Here is a 22,384-nt window from a genome sequence, read left to right on the forward strand (position 1 = left end):
GTTCCCTGTGCTATACAATAGGACCTTGTTGGTTATCTATTTTATATATAGTAGTGTGTATCTGTTAATCCCAAACTCCTAATTTATCCTTCTTCCACTTTCCCCTTTGGTAACCATAAGTTTTCTATGTCTGTGGGTCTATTTCTGTTTTGTAAATAAGTTCATTTTTTGGATTCCTCATATAAGCAATATCACATGATATTTTCCTTCTCTGACTTACTTCACTTAGTATGACAATCTCTAGCTCCACCCATGTTGCTGCAAATGGCATTATTTCATTCTTTTTTATGGCTGAGTAATATTTCATCGTATATATGTACCGCATCTTCTTTATTCATTCCTCTGTTGATAGACATTTAGGTTGCTTCCATGTCTTGGCTACTGTAAACAGTGCTGCGATGAACATTGGGGTGCACGTATCTTTTAGAATTAGAGTTCTCTCTGAATATATATGCCCAGGAATGGGATTATTGGATCATATGTAGCTCTATTTTTAGTTTTCTTAGGAAAACTCCATACTGTTTTCCATAATGGCTGCACCAATTGACATTCCCACCAACAGTGTAGGAGGGTTCCTTTTTCTCCACACCCTCACCCTCTCCAGCCTTTATTGTTTGTAGACTTTTTGATGATGGTCATTTGGACCGGTGTGAGTGATAGCTCATTGTAGTTGTGATTTGCATTTCTCTAATAATTAGCGCTGTTGAGAATTTTTTCATGTGCCTGTTGGCCATTTGTATATCTTCTTTGCAGAAATGTCTATTTAGATCTTCTAATTCGGCTTTGTTTTTGAAAGTGCCCACTGCCATCCTAGCGCCGAGTTTCTACATCCTTTACTTCACTCTTTAACTCGTTTATTCATTCACTCATCCATTCATTCAACAATTGTGAATGAATAGCTATGTGGCAGGCCGTGGGAAACAGGATGGAAGTATCAAAGTAAAAACCATGCTGGGCATGGTAGACATAGGGTGACTGCCTGTGGCTGCAGAGGAAAGTCAACCTCACTTGATCTGTAATAGAACAGGCCCAGGTACCTTGGCCCCTGGAATCTTTACATTAACAAATTGAGCCAGAGAGCTACATCCTAATTAATCTGATTATAGGACATAAACACATTTCATGATCCATGGGGTAACAATCTTCCTTTCTCCACCCCTACAGAACCTAAATCTCTCTTCAAGCATATGTTTCTATTTGAGTTTCTGGCACAATTCCCTGTGATTCCCCCTGCCTCCTTTAGAAGGGACAGCTAATTATTCCCCCAATATCTATGCCCCCTTCCTCCATGGTAAGGGAATTTAACTAGATCCATGGCTACCCAGCTAAAGGACACTTTTCCCAGTCCCCTTCATGAGTAGGTAGGGCTACCTGACGAAGTTCTGACCAGAATGTGAAGGAAAGGATGCAGGTCATTTCCAGGTTGGTCCTTAACGGGAAGGGGCGTGCCCTATTTTTCCCATTTTCCCTTCTGCTGGCTGGAATGAGGACCAAGTGGTTGGTTGTTGGCTAATTTGGACGCTGCACAGCAGGGAGCGTGGAGCAATACCACAGAGAGAACCTGGCCTCCTTGTTAAGTTCTTCCTTCGCTACCCAGGACTTTAGCAACAGCTGAACCTCCATGTGGGGTCAGCGGGGGCCTTAGCGCAGGAGAGCTAGAGGAGGACGGGGTCCATGATGCAGTTCCATTTGGGATAGTGGTGCTCATGAATCCACGAAGCTTGCAGGTGAGGAGTTTCAGCGGAAAGAGCTAGGTGCCTTCACACACACGGTCTCATTCAGCCCTCACCCCAGCCTTATGGAATCCATATTATCACCTTCGTTTTATAGACTGTAAAGCTCAGAGGGGAAAACGGGGGTGACCAAATGTCCAGCTCTTGAGCCACACGCTGGGGTAGGCATGTCTGCAGTGTTTGCCTCTGTTCCTTCCCGCTCACCATGAGGCTTCTTCTTGCTCCTGTGAGGGCCCCAGGCTACCAGGAGCTCAGACACTTTCATCAGCCCTGTGGCTTAGCAGGAGTGAGAACTTCGCCTTCCCATCCAGACCACAACATCCTGTGGCCACGTGTCCATCACGCACTGATGCCTTTGAGCCCCTCCCTGTACAAGTGTTGATAGGGCCAAGGTGGGTAGGGGCACAAAGAGAAACTCCCCCAGGCCAAGAACCCTTTACAATGGAGCCAGGTGCTATAAATTTCTCTAAATGCACGGCCCTTCCCCACACACGCACATCTGGAAGGCCATATACTTCCTTCTCCAGCCCCCTCCGCAATGATGACTTCCTGGAGCATTTTAACGACTTGCCATTATAAAAAATACACTCTACTCTTTCTTGTAAAAAATAAAAAAAAATGCAGAGGTTTCTACAAAACCAGAAAATTACTCCAAATCATAATTTCATCGAAAACACTGTGAAAAACAGAAAAAAAAAACCCCTTCATACCCTGAGGTAGGAAAGGTTTGGGAGATTTATGTCTTTCCTTGAACACACAGATTTATAACAGTGGATAATGTACGTTCATTTCATCCATATTTATACCTGAATTGATGCGGAGTCTGGTATCCATTACTTTAATCTATGTAACTTGATCATCAGAAACCTGAACCATAATTTTAACACTTATTACAAAGAGTTTCTTTTGGGCTTAAAGGAAAATGACGGCAGAGAAGAAAAGCCATTAAGAGCCAGCTGCAGTCACTTACTTGTGCTGCACTTCCTTCTGCAGTAGTGTGGGTCCCCTGCCCCATTTCCCATCCCTTACTTTCCTGGACACACATTCACTCCGTGTTGAGTCCTCAGCACTCACTGTACCATGACTGGAGCGGGGAGAGAGAAGCATGTGCAGGGTGATTCCGGGGAAATTCATGTAAATAAATCTCTGATGTCACAGCCAACCCAGAGCTCACACGGAGGCAGTGGTAATGGGCTGGTAGTAGCCTCTAGTCACTCAGGAGAAGTGAAAAAATGCAGGGTCTGATCAAAGCTTCCCTCTGACAGACAGTGGAAATTAAACCCAGATACCGGTGCTCAAACAGCATTGCTGGCACTCAACATACAGTTCCTGTCCAACTTCTGAGCGCCAAACATTGGCCTGGCTTAAATACCAAATGCCTGTCCCTGGACTATAGCCAAGTAGTGGATTTTTGAGAGATCTGGGCCCCACGATTATATTGGGCAGAAGATGAGGAAAACGAGAGCCTGGGACCTCACGGTGTCAGAGGACTCTCACAAGTCACCATCCCGGGGATTTCTAAAAGTCAGAGAAGCACCATCTTTCTGCCTGTTTTGTTCACTGGTGTGATCAGGGCTGGCACTTAGTAGGTGCTTGATAAATATTTGTTGAATGAAAGGCCTTCATTACAGACCGTTCAGAGCTATAAATTGCAGTCTGAGTAGATATTGTACAGCAGCAAAGGATGAAACCTAGGGGATTTTATGAAATTAGTCTTAGGAATGTGGTTAGAAGGAAGTAATAAGCAATTAAATGTTTTACTTTCCATTCTTGTATCTTCTAAATGCTCTTCCATTTTTCATTACGGGTATGTCTTAATAATGTTTCATATTTTAGAAATACTTCAAGATTTTAAAGCGTGATGTCATTCAGTATTCATAGCAATCCTGTCACATAATTATAACTAATACCATTCCCATTTCACAGATGAGGGAGTTGAGAAGCAGAGTTTCCGTAACCTGCCTTGTACTATCGGCTAGGAGCAGGAAGCACTAGGCTGTGAGCATTGCCATCTTTTGATTCCTGGCCCCATGTTCTTTCTTAGACTCTACACCACAGTAGAGTGGCGTAAAGAGGGCATATTAGGAGTGGCTGGAGGCAGCTGATCTGGCCCCGGTTAGGACCCAGGAAGAGGCTGCCAACCCACAAATCACTAGAGCTGCTAAGTGTATTTCTCTAGAGCCTGTTGAGGATGGTTTTCGATTTGACTGTGCCTCAAGGGAACAAATTCCAGCTGTCTGATCCTTGAAGTCAGATAGGACAATAGTTTGGCTTCATGTTTCACTGGTGAAAACTGATTTTTTACAAAGGAAACCTATTCTCTCAAAAGGGGATTAATAGAGCTTTTGCTTTATTGGTTTTGTTTTATGTAAGAATGTAAGAGTGTTTATATATATGTATATATGCATATGTACAAACACATATACATATAAAATTATATGTAATTATAATGTCTTTAAAAATTATAACCAAAATAAATAATTATTGCCTTTTAGGAGGAGGAGACTTCCAAGTGTAATCTGTCCTCTAGACAACTGGGCTTCTTGAGAGAGCCCCATGAAACAGGGGAGGATGCCAGGTTTTCACATTCCACTTTGCAGGCACTGTTTGAAGCAAACAGTGAAAGTTCATTAACTGTCAGACCTGCATTATCCAGATCATCACTCCTGTTTGTAGAAAAGGACACCTAGTGTCAGAGAAGTTGTGTCTTGGCTGAGGTTCCACATATAGTGAGTGAATACATTTGGGATTTGAGTCTAGGTGTCAGTAACTTCACAGCCCATGCCCTATCCAATCCATGTTCACCATTAACACATTTCTACCAGTTGCAAGAGTCTGAATCCTGAACAACTTAAAGAAAATTTCTTTAGCTACTACCCTTAGATAGCTTCTTCAAAAAGTTTTTTCTCCCCAGCCAGACCTGAGCTTTTCCCTCCCTTGAACCCCAAATTACTACTTGATTTCAAATTCTTGGAAAACTTTCATACTCATTGTACTTGACTGGGGCACTCATCCTGGGAGATTGACACAGCAGATACTTCTCTCACTCCATCGCCGCTAAACAGATGAACTGACATTTAGAAAGACGGGGTCTTCCCTGGTGGCGCAGTGGTTGAGAATCCGCCTGCAGATGCAGGGGACACGGGTTGGTGCCCCGATCTGGGAAGATCCCACATGCCGCGGAGCGGCTGGGCCCGTGAGCCATGGCCGCTGAGCCTGTGCTCCGCAATGGGAGAGGCCACAGCAGTGAGAGGCCTGCGTACAGCAAAAAAAAAAAAAAAAAGAAAAAAAAAAAAAGAAAGACCGGCAAACTAGCTAAGATCGAACCATGAGCCCGAGCTCACCAGGCACAAGTTCTGTGGTCCCAACTCCAGCCTCAGGGCCCTGGTTTCAGCAACCACATTATTTTCCACTTACTGCAATCAAAAGGAGGACAGAATGTGTGACATTTCTTTTCATTTTTTTTTTATGTGACTCTTACGGACAAATGAAAGAGCCAGGCTTTACTGTGCATTTGCTGTGTGCCCAGAACTGAGCTGGGGAGTCAGATGACAGAGAACCATGAGCCGTACAGCCCCTGCCCTCAAGGGACGAACAAGGGGATGGACGTCGGAGCTGGGAGGTGTGGCTGAAAACACCTGCGTTATCCGGGCACGGGCTGGCCCTTTGCACTCTTAAGTGTCTGTGAAGCCGACCAGGTTTCCTAGGTCTCCACATCTCCTGAGGCTTGGCTCAGAGTGCGGTGTTCAGCAGGCCAGAGCCCCTGCACACAGCTGTACCCACCTCTGCCACACCTGCCGGGCGGGTGCGAAACGATGGACCTCTGGCCCAGCCACAGCCCTGAGTGTCTTCGTTGACCCCCTGCCTAGCCACTCACTGTCCTCTGTTCCCACCCCCACTGCATTTCCACTTCATTCTTCCATTCCATTCTTTGGATTTGGACTTGACCTGTAGTACTATAAACTTTTCATTTATGAAGTCATGATGGCAGGCCAGGCACTGTGCGAGATACTTTCTATTTGCTGCCTCTAATTCCCACAGCAACTATGGGAAAGAGGAGACTTGGGGTCCGTATTTTATTAACATGGCAACGGAGGCTGGAACAAGGTTAAGGAAATGGCCTGAGGTCACAGCAGGCACCCTGAGCCTGAGAGCTTAATCGGTGAGGACCGATTGTTTTCATACCACGAAAAAGACTTTTACCAAACAATCTGGCTTTTCCCAAGATGTCAGTGATCTGACACAAATTTAAGTATGGCTCCCACATTAGAACATACTTTGACGCACATAGGCCCAGAAAAATACAAAATAGGAAAATAAACACATTAAAAAATTTTTAAATTGAAATATAGTTGATTTACAATGTTGTGTTAGTTTCAGATACACAGCCAAGTGATTCAATTATATATATATGCATATATATATATTTTTTAGATTCTTTTCTGCTCTAGGTTATTATAAGATATTGAGTAGAGTTCCCTGTGCTATACAGTAGGTCCTTGTTGGTTATCTATTTTGTATATAGTCGTATGTATATTTTAATCCCAAACTCCTAATTTATCTTTCTTCCCCTATCCCCTTTGGTAACCTTAAGTTTGTTTTCTGTCTGTGAGTCTATTTCTGTTTTGTAAATAAGTTCACTGGTATCATTTTTCTTAGGCTCCACATATAAGCCATAATATATGACATTTGTCTTTCTCCGTCTGACTTACCTCATTTAATATGATAATCTCTAGGTCCATTCATGTTGCTGCAAAAGGAATTAATTCATTCTTTTTTATGGCTCAGTAGTATTTCATTGTAAACACATTTTTTGATGTTGCCAGAGAAGGATTGTAAAAAATATCTTCAGTAGCTCTCAATTACTTATACTAAAATAACTTTCATTACATTCATTTATTCTCTGCTAGACGCTTTTACATGTAAAACCTCACAAATAACTTCCCATTTCACAGAAGGGCTGTTTGTGTGTGCATACATATACATACATGTATACGTTTATATTTTATAGACACAAATATATGTGTACATGTGCACTTAATATGTGGGTGAAATAAACTAAGCTCAGTCTTGAAATGATAGAAGTGGAATTTGAACCCAGCTTTCTTGACTCCAAACACTGTTGGGGGTTCTATCCACTGAATCATTGCTTCTCAACTTTGCTTGTGCATTGAAATCACCAGGGTGTTTATAAAATTCTGATTTTGGGGTCCCACTCCCAGAGATTCTGACATGACTGCTCTGGGGCATGGCCCCAGCCTGAGGACTTTTAAAAGCTCCCCAGCTGATTTTAAGGCACTCTAAAGCTGAGAACCACAGCTCAAGCCAGAACTCCACTTAACAGTTTCTTACTGCTGCTATATGACAAATGAGCACAACCTGTGGCTCCAAACAAGACACATTATTCTATTAGTATCTGTAGTTCAGAGTTCCAACCTGGGTCGCACTGGGCTAAAATCAAGGTGTGGGCTGGGCTTTGTCCCTCTCTGGAGCTTCTAGGGGAGATCTGTTTCTTGCCCTTTGCAGCTTCTAGAGGCTGCCCACATTCCTTGTCTAGCGGACCTCTTCCTCCATCTTCAAAACCAGCAACAGCAGGTCAAGTCCTCACATACTATTACTCTGACATTTCCTGCCTCCTTTTCCTCATTTAAGGACCCCTGTGATTACACTGGGCCCACCCAATTTATCCAGAATAATCTCCCTATTTGCAAGGCAGATGATTAGCAGCCTTAAGTCCATCTGCTATCTAATTCTGCTTTGCCATGTAAGATAACATAGTCACAGGGTCAGGGGATTCGAAGTTGGATCTCTTTCGGGGCCATAATTCTGCCTACTACCATCGACTAGCAGTTTAAAAAAAAAAAAAAAATCAAGGTTTCCCTTCTAATGCATCTGTTCACCGTGGGGAAAGCCAGTGTGTGGTGTGTTCTTTTACAGAACAGTCAAGTCAGAGCTGCTGGGTATCTGAAAACATTTCCCCTCTGTTCCCCTCGCTCTTCTTTCCCACTGGTGAGAAGAGCGGTGAGAGCCTGTCATTCTCTGGGCTTCCCACAGCTGCTTTCACACCACTTGAAAACAGAGCCTAGGTGACCAGCGTTCCCAATCCATCCTGGGATGAGGCAATATGTGAGCTGCCATATGCTCCGGTGGGTTCCGGCTGACGCTGTGCAGGTGTATGGCATTCGGGCCAAGCATGTGGAGGGTGGTAGGTTCACAGAGGGGGGAGGTACCGTTTTCAATTTACCAGAGGAAGACCTAGGAAATAACAGAGTGCTGGTGTATTTGCCTCTCTCCTGCTTCCCTCTCATTTCCTAAGAAATACAAGATGGTTCCGGTTTTCATTCTCAAAATCCAAGGAAACACTTTGAACACGACACTTGCGCTGATTTAAAAATTATTCTCCAACATTCAGAATCCATCAATTATCAAGATGCAGAAAACCTCCAAATATTTATAATGACAGCCCTATCATTATGTTAAGTTATTATGACAAGAAGGGGAGGAAAACAGTTTAACCTTAGTCAAGGTATGTGTGTCTGGGTGTGTGTGTTTTCTGTTCATCAATTTAGTATTCTGATAACAAGTTTGCCATATACAGTCGTGTCTCAATAACAATTTTTTTTTTTTTTTTACAGAGACCACAGCATATATATACCTGAGCAACTGTATTCCTAAATACATTTACATCTACAAACACCTTTTGAATTAAATGTATCATTTCTGATGGTGTGTGAGGGGAAGAGAAGAAAAGCCAAAGTTAAATGAATGGGACTCCACAAACAACCCAAGTCGAGTTCGCTGATGTTGGCTCCGAAGAATTCATCTTAATCAATGAGATTGCTTCTGTTCCCGTAAAAATGACTGATTGGGACACATAAAATATGCTATCAACTTTTGCCCAAAAGTAAGCAGTTTAGATCATTTATTTCCATAAAATGAGACTGCATCGTATGTCAAGCTGGCGCATTTTCTGTGTGACTGACTTGAGAGTCTGAGTTGACAATTTAAGTTCTAATTATTTGCACCCTCCTCAGTCTGCTATTACAGGAGGACACGGGACTCTCCCAGAGGAGTGCCCGAAAGGACGTTATGTGGGCTGACGGGAAGCAGCTGAGAAAGATTCACCGGGCTTTTTAATGCAGATGATGTACGGCTGTGGAGAGGAGCCAAAGGGGATCGAAGAACTCTGATTGGAAGGTTCAAGTGTGTTCCATGTGTTACTCCCCTAGCCTTTTCGTTAATGCTGTGTAGAGGCAAGCAGAGTCCCAGCTGGTGAAAAGGTATCTGTTTGACAGGCCCACAGCCTGAATCTCCTCTCCCCTGGCAGGGTCAGATGCTCGTAGGGGCCTTGCAACTGTCCACCTTCAATTTCAGGTCAAAACGCAGTTCAGCTCTTTGGTGTGGTCAGAGAATAAGCATGACCTTGGTAATAGGGTGGGCTTGGGTTTGCATCCCAGCACTCCCATGTCCTCACTGTGGGTCCATCAGGACATTAGTTAAACTAAAGGTTAGCGTCCTCGTCTAAAATAAAATGGAAATTTAAGCATGTAAATTCCAGGGCTCTAGTGAGATGTATCTGTGAGACTCCAGGAAATATGAAGTTTCCTTCTTTTTCCACATTATCTACACTGTATGTGGATGAAGAAAAGAAAATGATAAAGAGGCAGCTGGTTTTATATTTTGGATGATTTACAAAAATGGAATATACATGCAAAAAAGACCTCAACTAGCATTTTCAAATGTATTGGGTCTTTTTTTTTTTTTTTTTTTTTTCCAGCCTATCTTTCTTAATGGTTTAAAGAGCACAGATCTGGAGCCAGACTGCCTGGATTGGAATTCCAGTGCTACCACTTACTACCTTTGCAACCTTGGGCAGGTAATTTAACCTCTCTGTGCCTCGGTTTCATGATCTACATCATGGAGGTAATAGTAATTCACAGGGTTGTTATGAGGATCCAATGAATTAATACTTAGAATTACTAGAATACAATACTGCTTGCCACTTAATGTTTGCTGCTGTTACTATTTTCAAAAATATGTTAGTATTATTATCATTACCTTCCCTTCCCTTGCCTAGCTCTACACTTAGGCAGCCTATTCATTCCCATTGGGAAGGGGTTGTTTCAGAAAGGATATAAGAGTCTCATTTTGGTCTTTCAAATGCCTAGCTCTCAGGGAAATAGAAATGACTCAGAGCAGATTAAAAAAATACAAACAAGGCTTCCTGCTTCTGAGACTAGAATGGTGTTCTTGAGATGGGAAAGAGAAGAAAGTGAAGGGAAAGGTAGGTGCAGTCGACATTAATTGGTGCCTGGAAGACATCCTGCCCCCTGACTTCACTGACCATGTGTGGGACTGAGGGCCAGTGGTGGAAGGAATGATACGAAACCCCAGCAAATCCGTGGAATGCAAGAGCACAGGAGACGCGTGCTTCCTTTCAGGGTAGAGTCCTTGGCAGAGGCAAGACCCCAAAGAAGGAGTAGCTGTGCTGTGTATCCAGGCAGACAGGGCTGGGAGAACCTCACAGAAATTCTCTATACCACGGCCTGGTGTAGTCACAATGATTCCTCTGCATCTGAGAGGGAGACCAAATTATCAACTAGAAAAAGGCAGGCCTGAAGGAGCTTTGAGGAGTGGAAAAGGGATGATTCCTGGTGATCTGCATGTACTGAAGATCAAGGATCAGATGGCATGATAGATGTTTCCACAGATGTCAGCATGGACAAATGACACTGAGGACCAGATGCCCCTTAATCCCAGACCATAGCAATATGGTAAGTACCCCAGGGAAAAATAGGGGGTAATCCTCGATTGACTGAAATTCAATTTCCACATATTTCCACTCTTTGGATCTTTAAGTAGAACCTAAATTGAGTTTCAGGAAAATTTTTGAAGTTCTTTCTCTTACATACTGGAGTTTCTAGACCAAGATTCATACCCATTATATGTAAAAGGATTTGTGGAAGAACAGTTTTAAACTGATGACTGGATGAGCTCTTTGTTTTTAATTTAAAACAATTTTCTTAAATTATATAAATCTCTGAACCCTTCACATGTGGAATTTGGCAATCCCATCTACTGAAACACATTTTTAAAACCTTATTGTGTAACAGTCCAAATATATATGTAAAGAGAAATATAATGAAATCTACCCCCCACATACCCATTTCCCATCTTCAACAAATAACAATTAAGAGTAACTTCTGTCAACCCTCCCACATAACTCCAACCCCCAAACCCTTTTATTATTTTGAACCAGATCACAGACATCTTATTTCTTTAGTTAAGTAAGTATCCCTAAAAGTAAGGATTCTTTTGAAGAACATATCTATAATATCATTAATCTACATAAATATTTGTAGTAATTTCTTAATATAAAAAATCCAGTGTCTATCTCATAAATTTGTTTTTATAAATTTATTTATTTATGGCTGTGTTGGGTCTTCGTTGCTGTGCGTGGGTTCTCATTGCGGTGGCTTCTCTTGTTGTGGAGCACGGGCTCTAGGCGCGCGGGCTTCAGTAGCTGTGGTTTGAAGGCTCTAGGGCACAGGCTCAGTAGTTGTGGCGCACAGGCTTAGTTGCTCCGCGGCATGTGGGATCTTCCCAGAGCAGGGATCGAACCCGTGTCTCCTGCATTGGCAGGTGGATTCTTAACCACTGAGCCACCAGGGAAGCCCATAAATTTGTTTTTACAGTTTGCTTTTTTTTTTGAATCAAGATCCAAACAATATCCACACATTACATTTTTATGGATTTCTCAGATCTTTTTTAAACTACAGCTTCTCCTCCCTCTTTTGTTTTCTTTACAATTTATTTGTGAAGAAATCGAGTTATTAGTGAATAATAAATAATAATAAATGAATAATATAGAGTATTTCTCACATTCTGGATTTTGTTGATTGCCAACTCTATGGTAATATTTAACATGCTCTTCTACCACTGTACTTCCCATAAACTGATAGTTATATCCAGAAGCTTGATTTGACTTATGTCAATGCTTTGGCAAAAAAATACTTCCTAGAATGTATTTCATAATTCCAACAGGAGGCACATGGTGTCCGCTTTTCTCTCTTTGTGTGATGTTAGTAGCCATTGATTATAGTTACCTAGATCCGCTATTTTATTCAAGGTTTGCAAAATGGTAATCTTCTAATTCTTTCTCTGTTATTTGTTAGCTGGGATACTTTGATAAAAATAAACCTTGTATAGGAAAAGCAGGTAGGACACTTGATTCTTTCTCTAATTACCAGCTTTCAGAAAAAAATTGAGAATTCGTTCTTTAGCATACTTCAAGTTTGTCACTGACTTTTTTCCCTTTTTTTTAAATTGAAGTATAGTTGGTTTAAAATATTATATTAGTTTTAGGTGTACAACATACTGGTTCAATGTTTTTATAGATTATACTCCATTTAAAGTTATTACAAAATAATGGCTATATTTCCCTGTGCTGTACAATATATCCTTGTTGTTTATCTATTTTATACACAGTAGTTTGTACCTCTTAATCCCATACTCCCCCTTCCTTCTCCCTACTGGCAACCACTAGTTTGTTCCTGTATTTGTGAGTCTGTTTCTATTTTGTTATATACATTTTTTTTTTTAGATTCCATGTATAAGCGATAACAGAGTATTTGTCTTTCTCTGTCTGACTTATTTCACTAAGCGTAATACTCTCTAGGTCCATCCATGTCGTTGCAAATGGCAGTGCTTCATTCTTTTTTATGGCTGAGTAATATTCCTGTGTGTGTGTGTGTGTGTGTGTGTGTGTGTGTGTATAAATATATATATCTCACATCTTCTTTACCCATTTATCTGTTGATGGCCACTTAGGTTGCTTCCATATCTTGGCTATTATAAATAATGCTGCTATGAACATTGGGATGCATGTAACTTTTCGAATTAGTGTTTTCATTTTCTTCTGATATATACCCAGGAGTGGAATTGCTGAATCATATGGTAGTTCTGTTTTTAGTCTTCTGAGGAAACTTCATACTGTTTTCCATAGTGATTCCACCAGTTTACATACCCACCAACATAATATGAGGGTTACCTTTTCTCTACATTCTCATCAACATTTGTTAATTGTGGTCTTTTTGATGATTGCCACTCTTGACAGGTGTGAGGTGATATCTCACTGTGGTTTTGATTTGTGTTTCTCTGATGATTAGCAGTGCTGATGTTGAGCATCTTTTCATGTGCCTGTTGGTCATTGTATGTCTTCTTTGGAAAACTGTCTATTCAGGTCTTCTCCCCATTTTTTAATTGGGTTTTTTTTTTGGATAGTGAGTTGTAGGAGCTATTTACATATTTTGGCTATTAACCTCTTATTGGTCATATCATTTGCAGATATTTTCTTTCATTCTGTAGATTGTCTTTTTTGCTTTGTCCATAATTTCCATTGCTTTTAAGTTTAATTAGGTCCCATTTGTGTTTTTTTCTTTTTAAATGGCACATGTTATAATTGATTTTTCACATTTTTGATGTGTTTTAACCCATAAATTTCATTATGCCTTTAGATGCATAAAATGCTTCATCTTGGTCCAGTGGGAGTCTCTTTACATTGCCTCCTGAGTCCTTTTGGCATGGCCCCAATAGTTTCTGATAGCTTCTTTACTTTCTGGTGTAATAAAGTGTTTTAAGCTCATCTTGTACATTTTCTGTCATAGATAGAATCTGTCATTTCTCCAATCTGTCTCCTCTAGTAGGAAAAGATATTCAGATAACAATTTGTATGCTGGTGGTGTTTCTTGGTACCAAGTTTGTTATATTATTTTTAAGTCTTTTAAGTGTACAATGCTATATGTTATAAATATGTACTGATATTTCCATTTCCAGTGATAATATAGAGGTTTTATTTAAATTCTTTGATTTTATATGTATATTTCTTTTTCTCCTATACTAAAAATCGTAGGTCCTAATGACAGTGATTACGTTAAAGTGATATTACTTTATTATATCATATTAATTATGTATACAAAATACATTGTATAATAGTTTCAGAATAACAATATCAATATTATTACTCATAATTTTATTACACCAAACAGTTTCAGAATTTCTTTTTACAGTTTTGGGTGGTTTTGTCCTTAGGGTACATCCCTCTAAAGATGTACAGATAAACTACCCTGTTTTAAATCACTCGAAAATGTTCCTCTCTATTGGGCTGTGCCCACAAATTTATATCAAATTAAAAGTTTTTTTCTTCTGTTTTGGGGGAATTTAAATGTTGTTTTCATTATTTTATTTTGCTTTATAATTGTAGGGACAAGGTTTATTCAGAGAAGTCTAACTTCTGTCCCTAACCCTTTTACTTTGTTCATTCTCGTCTATCCTTCACTTTCAAATTTTCTCTTTATATGATTGACATGAGGATGAATTAATTTAATGCATAGAAAGTGAATAGTCTATATTTTAAATATTCAGTAAATGGCAGCTATCATTATGGGGAAAGCATATGACACGTTATTGTCTTTGGAGTTTCCAAATTTAAATACGCTCTACCATACTCTTGAGTGGTAATTTTGGTCTTGATTGAACCCTGGTTTGTATATATAAGTAATCCAAAACTGCTTCTTCAGAAACATTAGGCTTCTGCTTCAGTGCAGAAGTGTTATGGCTTTCCTGTGGTGACATATAAAGGGGGCAGGAAAATTGCAAAACTGAAGAAAGTCCAAGATTCGATGTTAGAAAATGCTGCATTGGAATCTCAGATTTGTTATTTACTGGCTGTTTTATAGTATAAATTTCTTAGCCTCTCTGAGCCTTAATTTCCCACATATGTAAATGGTGATGATTATATCCAATGTTATTATTGCAAGAAGTAAATGAGCAGACCTATAGAAAGTGACCTACACAGTACCTGGAATATACTGGTGTTCAAGAAAAGTTTTTATTTTTTCCCTTTTTTAACTTAATCTATATGAAAACCATCCCAGCTGTGATTGAGAGCAGATAGGTCTTTCTCCGATCAGCATTTACCAAACTTCTGTTCTGTTTGCTTCTTCCAGAGAACTCATTCCTATACCAACGTCCACCCATTTTCGTGCTTGTGTGTACCTCCAGATTCACCCTCCACCGTTCTCCACCTTGCTCTTTGCCTCTGAACACTGACCTATATGGAATGTATCAAAGGGCTCCCATGTCCTCTAGCTTTCTGTTGAGGTCGTTCAATGGGAGTCCCAGCAGGAGATTGGTGAATTGATCAAAGAATTTGTTCCTCTAGCTCCCTTCCTGTAGGGGTGCTATTCCTTGACTGGTTCCTCTCTGGAAGTCCTGCACTGCTCCATGTTGATTTCCCTAAATTCTGCCCACTTCTTTGTAAAGAGTCCTTTTATTCAACTCCAATTACCCAGTTTGAGTGGTGCCATCTGTTTCCTGCAGGGACCCCGATTGATACAATTTCCAATCAAGAAAATAACAATGAGATTGTTAGTCTGAGGAGCACATCTTGCCTCAATTTCTTCAGTTATTCTGAAGTCCTAAACTCACATAAATTTGAATTATTGAAAAGCAGAATACCTAGACTTCAGTAAATTATCCAAAGCAGCAAGTCACTCAGTGAATTTTGCTTTAACCTCTACGCCCTCAGCTTTTAACCAAGGGTCAATACAGGAAATGGTCATATGCTATCTCCATTCCTGCATCTTCAATAAATGTACTCTTGAAAACACTGCCTTGTGCAATCTCCTCTCTGAGAATGTGTTTACTTTTTTATTTTCTTTCACTTATAAAATTCTGTTTTGTTGCCTGTCTGAGGATTCGCTGCCATTTCTAGTACTAGTTTTTTTTTTTTTTTTTTTTTTCCAGCCTATCTTTCTTAATGGTTTAAAGAGCACAGATCTGGAGCCAGACTGCCTGGATTGGAATTCCAGTGCTACCACTTACTACCTTTGCAACCTTGGGCAGGTAATTTAACCTCTCTGTGCCTCGGTTTCATGATCTACATCATGGAGGTAATAGTAATTCACAGGGTTGTTATGAGGATCCAATGAATTAATACTTAGAATTACTAGAATACAATACTGCTTGCCACTTAATGTTTGCTGCTGTTACTATTTTCAAAAATATGTTAGTATTATTATCATTACCTTCCCTTCCCTTGCCTAGCTCTACACTTAGGCAGCCTATTCATTCCCATTGGGAAGGGGTTGTTTCAGAAAGGATATAAGAGTCTCATTTTGGTCTTTCAAATGCCTAGCTCTCAGGGAAATAGAAATGACTCAGAGCAGATTAAAAAAATACAAACAAGGCTTCCTGCTTCTGAGACTAGAATGGTGTTCTTGAGATGGGAAAGAGAAGAAAGTGAAGGGAAAGGTAGGTGCAGTCGACATTAATTGGTGCCTGGAAGACATCCTGCCCCCTGACTTCACTGACCATGTGTGGGACTGAGGGCCAGTGGTGGAAGGAATGATACGAAACCCCAGCAAATCCGTGGAATGCAAGAGCACAGGAGACGCGTGCTTCCTTTCAGGGTAGAGTCCTTGGCAGAGGCAAGACCCCAAAGAAGGAGTAGCTGTGCTGTGTATCCAGGCAGACAGGGCTGGGAGAACCTCACAGAAATTCTCTATACCACGGCCTGGTGTAGTCACAATGATTCCTCTGCATCTGAGAGGGAGACCAAATTATCAACTAGAAAAAGGCAGGCCTGAAGGAGCTTTGAGGAGTGGAAAAGGGATGATTCCTGGTGATCTGCATGTACTGAAGATCAAGGATCAGATGGCATGATAGATGTTTCCACAGATGTCAGCATGGACAAATGACACTGAGGACCAGATGCCCCTTAATCCCAGACCATAGCAATATGGTAAGTACCCCAGGGAAAAATAGGGGGTAATCCTCGATTGACTGAAATTCAATTTCCACATATTTCCACTCTTTGGATCTTTAAGTAGAACCTAAATTGAGTTTCAGGAAAATTTTTGAAGTTCTTTCTCTTACATACTGGAGTTTCTAGACCAAGATTCATACCCATTATATGTAAAAGGATTTGTGGAAGAACAGTTTTAAACTGATGACTGGATGAGCTCTTTGTTTTTAATTTAAAACAATTTTCTTAAATTATATAAATCTCTGAACCCTTCACATGTGGAATTTGGCAATCCCATCTACTGAAACACATTTTTAAAACCTTATTGTGTAACAGTCCAAATATATATGTAAAGAGAAATATAATGAAATCTACCCCCCACATACCCATTTCCCATCTTCAACAAATAACAATTAAGAGTAACTTCTGTCAACCCTCCCACATAACTCCAACCCCCAAACCCTTTTATTATTTTGAACCAGATCACAGACATCTTATTTCTTTAGTTAAGTAAGTATCCCTAAAAGTAAGGATTCTTTTGAAGAACATATCTATAATATCATTAATCTACATAAATATTTGTAGTAATTTCTTAATATAAAAAATCCAGTGTCTATCTCATAAATTTGTTTTTATAAATTTATTTATTTATGGCTGTGTTGGGTCTTCGTTGCTGTGCGTGGGTTCTCATTGCGGTGGCTTCTCTTGTTGTGGAGCACGGGCTCTAGGCGCGCGGGCTTCAGTAGCTGTGGTTTGAAGGCTCTAGGGCACAGGCTCAGTAGTTGTGGCGCACAGGCTTAGTTGCTCCGCGGCATGTGGGATCTTCCCAGAGCAGGGATCGAACCCGTGTCTCCTGCATTGGCAGGTGGATTCTTAACCACTGAGCCACCAGGGAAGCCCATAAATTTGTTTTTACAGTTTGCTTTTTTTTTTGAATCAAGATCCAAACAATATCCACACATTACATTTTTATGGATTTCTCAGATCTTTTTTAAACTACAGCTTCTCCTCCCTCTTTTGTTTTCTTTACAATTTATTTGTGAAGAAATCGAGTTATTAGTGAATAATAAATAATAATAAATGAATAATATAGAGTATTTCTCACATTCTGGATTTTGTTGATTGCCAACTCTATGGTAATATTTAACATGCTCTTCTACCACTGTACTTCCCATAAACTGATAGTTATATCCAGAAGCTTGATTTGACTTATGTCAATGCTTTGGCAAAAAAATACTTCCTAGAATGTATTTCATAATTCCAACAGGAGGCACATGGTGTCCGCTTTTCTCTCTTTGTGTGATGTTAGTAGCCATTGATTATAGTTACCTAGATCCGCTATTTTATTCAAGGTTTGCAAAATGGTAATCTTCTAATTCTTTCTCTGTTATTTGTTAGCTGGGATACTTTGATAAAAATAAACCTTGTATAGGAAAAGCAGGTAGGACACTTGATTCTTTCTCTAATTACCAGCTTTCAGAAAAAAATTGAGAATTCGTTCTTTAGCATACTTCAAGTTTGTCACTGACTTTTTTCCCTTTTTTTTAAATTGAAGTATAGTTGGTTTAAAATATTATATTAGTTTTAGGTGTACAACATACTGGTTCAATGTTTTTATAGATTATACTCCATTTAAAGTTATTACAAAATAATGGCTATATTTCCCTGTGCTGTACAATATATCCTTGTTGTTTATCTATTTTATACACAGTAGTTTGTACCTCTTAATCCCATACTCCCCCTTCCTTCTCCCTACTGGCAACCACTAGTTTGTTCCTGTATTTGTGAGTCTGTTTCTATTTTGTTATATACATTTTTTTTTTTAGATTCCATGTATAAGCGATAACAGAGTATTTGTCTTTCTCTGTCTGACTTATTTCACTAAGCGTAATACTCTCTAGGTCCATCCATGTCGTTGCAAATGGCAGTGCTTCATTCTTTTTTATGGCTGAGTAATATTCCAGTGTGTGTGTGTGTGTGTGTGTGTGTGTGTGTGTGTGTGTGTGTGTGTGTGTGTATAAATATATATATCTCACATCTTCTTTACCCATTTATCTGTTGATGGCCACTTAGGTTGCTTCCATATCTTGGCTATTATAAATAATGCTGCTATGAACATTGGGATGCATGTAACTTTTCGAATTAGTGTTTTCATTTTCTTCTGATATATACCCAGGAGTGGAATTGCTGAATCATATGGTAGTTCTGTTTTTAGTCTTCTGAGGAAACTTCATACTGTTTTCCATAGTGATTCCACCAGTTTACATACCCACCAACATAATATGAGGGTTACCTTTTCTCTACATTCTCATCAACATTTGTTAATTGTGGTCTTTTTGATGATTGCCACTCTTGACAGGTGTGAGGTGATATCTCACTGTGGTTTTGATTTGTGTTTCTCTGATGATTAGCAGTGCTGATGTTGAGCATCTTTTCATGTGCCTGTTGGTCATTGTATGTCTTCTTTGGAAAACTGTCTATTCAGGTCTTCTCCCCATTTTTTAATTGGGTTTTTTTTTTGGATAGTGAGTTGTAGGAGCTATTTACATATTTTGGCTATTAACCTCTTATTGGTCATATCATTTGCAGATATTTTCTTTCATTCTGTAGATTGTCTTTTTTGCTTTGTCCATAATTTCCATTGCTTTTAAGTTTAATTAGGTCCCATTTGTGTTTTTTTCTTTTTAAATGGCACATGTTATAATTGATTTTTCACATTTTTGATGTGTTTTAACCCATAAATTTCATTATGCCTTTAGATGCATAAAATGCTTCATCTTGGTCCAGTGGGAGTCTCTTTACATTGCCTCCTGAGTCCTTTTGGCATGGCCCCAATAGTTTCTGATAGCTTCTTTACTTTCTGGTGTAATAAAGTGTTTTAAGCTCATCTTGTACATTTTCTGTCATAGATAGAATCTGTCATTTCTCCAATCTGTCTCCTCTAGTAGGAAAAGATATTCAGATAACAATTTGTATGCTGGTGGTGTTTCTTGGTACCAAGTTTGTTATATTATTTTTAAGTCTTTTAAGTGTACAATGCTATATGTTATAAATATGTACTGATATTTCCATTTCCAGTGATAATATAGAGGTTTTATTTAAATTCTTTGATTTTATATGTATATTTCTTTTTCTCCTATACTAAAAATCGTAGGTCCCAATGACAGTGATTACGTTAAAGTGATATTACTTTACTGTATTATATCATATTAATTATGTATACAAAATACATTGTATAATAGTTTCAGAATAACAATATCAATATTATTACTCATAATTTTATTACACCAAACAGTTTCAGAATTTCTTTTTACAGTTTTGGGTGGTTTTGTCCTTAGGGTACATCCCTCTAAAGATGTACAGATAAACTACCCTGTTTTAAATCACTCGAAAATGTTCCTCTCTATTGGGCTGTGCCCACAAATTTATATCAAATTAAAAGTTTTTTTCTTCTGTTTTGGGGGAATTTAAATGTTGTTTTCATTATTTTATTTTGCTTTATAATTGTAGGGACAAGGTTTATTCAGAGAAGTCTAACTTCTGTCCCTAACCCTTTTACTTTGTTCATTCTCGTCTATCCTTCACTTTCAAATTTTCTCTTTATATGATTGACATGAGGATGAATTAATTTAATGCATAGAAAGTGAATAGTCTATATTTTAAATATTCAGTAAATGGCAGCTATCATTATGGGGAAAGCATATGACACGTTATTGTCTTTGGAGTTTCCAAATTTAAATACGCTCTACCATACTCTTGAGTGGTAATTTTGGTCTTGATTGAACCCTGGTTTGTATATATAAGTAATCCAAAACTGCTTCTTCAGAAACATTAGGCTTCTGCTTCAGTGCAGAAGTGTTATGGCTTTCCTGTGGTGACATATAAAGGGGGCAGGAAAATTGCAAAACTGAAGAAAGTCCAAGATTCGATGTTAGAAAATGCTGCATTGGAATCTCAGATTTGTTATTTACTGGCTGTTTTATAGTATAAATTTCTTAGCCTCTCTGAGCCTTAATTTCCCACATATGTAAATGGTGATGATTATATCCAATGTTATTATTGCAAGAAGTAAATGAGCAGACCTATAGAAAGTGACCTACACAGTACCTGGAATATACTGGTGTTCAAGAAAAGTTTTTATTTTTTCCCTTTTTTAACTTAATCTATATGAAAACCATCCCAGCTGTGATTGAGAGCAGATAGGTCTTTCTCCGATCAGCATTTACCAAACTTCTGTTCTGTTTGCTTCTTCCAGAGAACTCATTCCTATACCAACGTCCACCCATTTTCGTGCTTGTGTGTACCTCCAGATTCACCCTCCACCGTTCTCCACCTTGCTCTTTGCCTCTGAACACTGACCTATATGGAATGTATCAAAGGGCTCCCATGTCCTCTAGCTTTCTGTTGAGGTCGTTCAATGGGAGTCCCAGCAGGAGATTGGTGAATTGATCAAAGAATTTGTTCCTCTAGCTCCCTTCCTGTAGGGGTGCTATTCCTTGACTGGTTCCTCTCTGGAAGTCCTGCACTGCTCCATGTTGATTTCCCTAAATTCTGCCCACTTCTTTGTAAAGAGTCCTTTTATTCAACTCCAATTACCCAGTTTGAGTGGTGCCATCTGTTTCCTGCAGGGACCCCGATTGATACAATTTCCAATCAAGAAAATAACAATGAGATTGTTAGTCTGAGGAGCACATCTTGCCTCAATTTCTTCAGTTATTCTGAAGTCCTAAACTCACATAAATTTGAATTATTGAAAAGCAGAATACCTAGACTTCAGTAAATTATCCAAAGCAGCAAGTCACTCAGTGAATTTTGCTTTAACCTCTACGCCCTCAGCTTTTAACCAAGGGTCAATACAGGAAATGGTCATATGCTATCTCCATTCCTGCATCTTCAATAAATGTACTCTTGAAAACAGCATCCATTATTGTGGCCAATGTCTCTGACATGGTGATGTGAAAAGAGCACAAGATTTGGAGTTAAAAGATATAGGCTGGAACTCCCTCTCTGTAATTTACTGGTTACCAAACCATATTTCTCTGAGCTTCAATCTATTCTTCTGTAAAATGAGACAAAAATACTTATAAACTTGTATTAGTGGGGAAAAAAAAGAAGAGAGCTTTTTAAACTAAAGAGTACCAGAAATATTCATGCATAGTATGAATATATTAAATTTCTTTAAAAATTTAGCACAGGCAAAGGTTTTCTTTGCTAAAGAACTATTTTGGGGCTTCCCTGGTGGCACAGTGGTTGAGAGTCCGCCTGCCATGCAGGGGACACAGGTTCGTGCCCCAGTCTGGGAAGATCCCACATGCCGTGGAGCGGCTAGGCCCCTGAGCCATGGCCGCTGAGCCTGCGTGTCCAGAGCCTGTACTCCGCAACGGGAGAGGCCACAACAGTGAGAGGCCCGCGTACTGCAAAAAAAAAAAAAAAAAAAAAAAAAAAGAACTATTTTGCTTTATCCTGTTAAAAAGGAGTATATGACTCATGATTTTTTTGCATTAGCTTATAAGAAATGCACAATTAACTGTAATATTTTATTATATTTTACTAGTATTTTTATACCTGTATTTACTTCTCTCTCCATGATTTTTATTTATTCTTATTTTGAGAATATTATGGTATATGTATATTTTAAGATACATCCAATTTGGGGGAAAAAGATAGGATCTAAACATGGTATATGTATATTTTAAGATACATCCAATTTTGGGGAAAAAGATAGGATCTAAACAAACAAGCCAATACAATTTTCAAAAAAGAATTTGTCCATAACTATTGCCTCTGGGGTAAAGACTCTCATTCATCTTTATGCAACATTCCTCTTTAATTCTGTACCCATGCA

The 22,384-nt window shown here is 39.2% G+C and overlaps 3 long non-coding RNA genes across 9 annotated transcripts in view; 2 read left to right on the top strand and 1 right to left on the bottom strand.

Annotated features, from left to right (window-relative positions):
- LOC114486853 (uncharacterized) overlaps positions 1 to 22,384 on the top strand; it is a 170,833-nt gene that overhangs the window by 115,112 nt on the left and 33,337 nt on the right. Inside the window, exons 2-6 of one of the 2 annotated variants that reach the window (XR_003681166.2) lie at positions 8,369 to 8,637; positions 8,768 to 9,013; positions 9,511 to 9,609; positions 10,444 to 10,507; positions 14,741 to 15,344. This is a non-coding gene — a long non-coding RNA (uncharacterized lncRNA). Of the gene's footprint in view, positions 1 to 8,368; positions 8,638 to 8,767; positions 9,014 to 9,510; positions 9,610 to 10,443; positions 10,508 to 14,740; positions 15,345 to 22,384 lie in introns of those variants that run through there. The other variant, XR_008618184.1, reaches the window with a different exon arrangement.
- The window catches only part of LOC112065527 (uncharacterized), a 544,628-nt gene that overhangs the window by 48,728 nt on the left and 473,516 nt on the right, over positions 1 to 22,384 (bottom strand). The gene's annotated exons all lie outside the window — the stretch shown is intronic.
- LOC114486854 (uncharacterized) overlaps positions 15,544 to 22,384 on the top strand; it is a 34,827-nt gene continuing 27,986 nt past the window's right edge. For 4 of the 5 annotated variants that reach the window (XR_003681170.2, XR_003681169.2, XR_008618185.1 and 1 more), the window contains exon 1: positions 15,544 to 16,536. This is a non-coding gene — a long non-coding RNA (uncharacterized lncRNA). The remainder of the gene's footprint in view (positions 16,537 to 22,384) is intronic. The other variant, XR_003681171.2, reaches the window with a different exon arrangement.

The sequence above is a fragment of the Physeter macrocephalus genome, chromosome 9, assembly GCF_002837175.3.
Source record: "Physeter macrocephalus isolate SW-GA chromosome 9, ASM283717v5, whole genome shotgun sequence".
Taxonomy (NCBI): Eukaryota; Metazoa; Chordata; class Mammalia; order Artiodactyla; family Physeteridae; genus Physeter; species Physeter macrocephalus.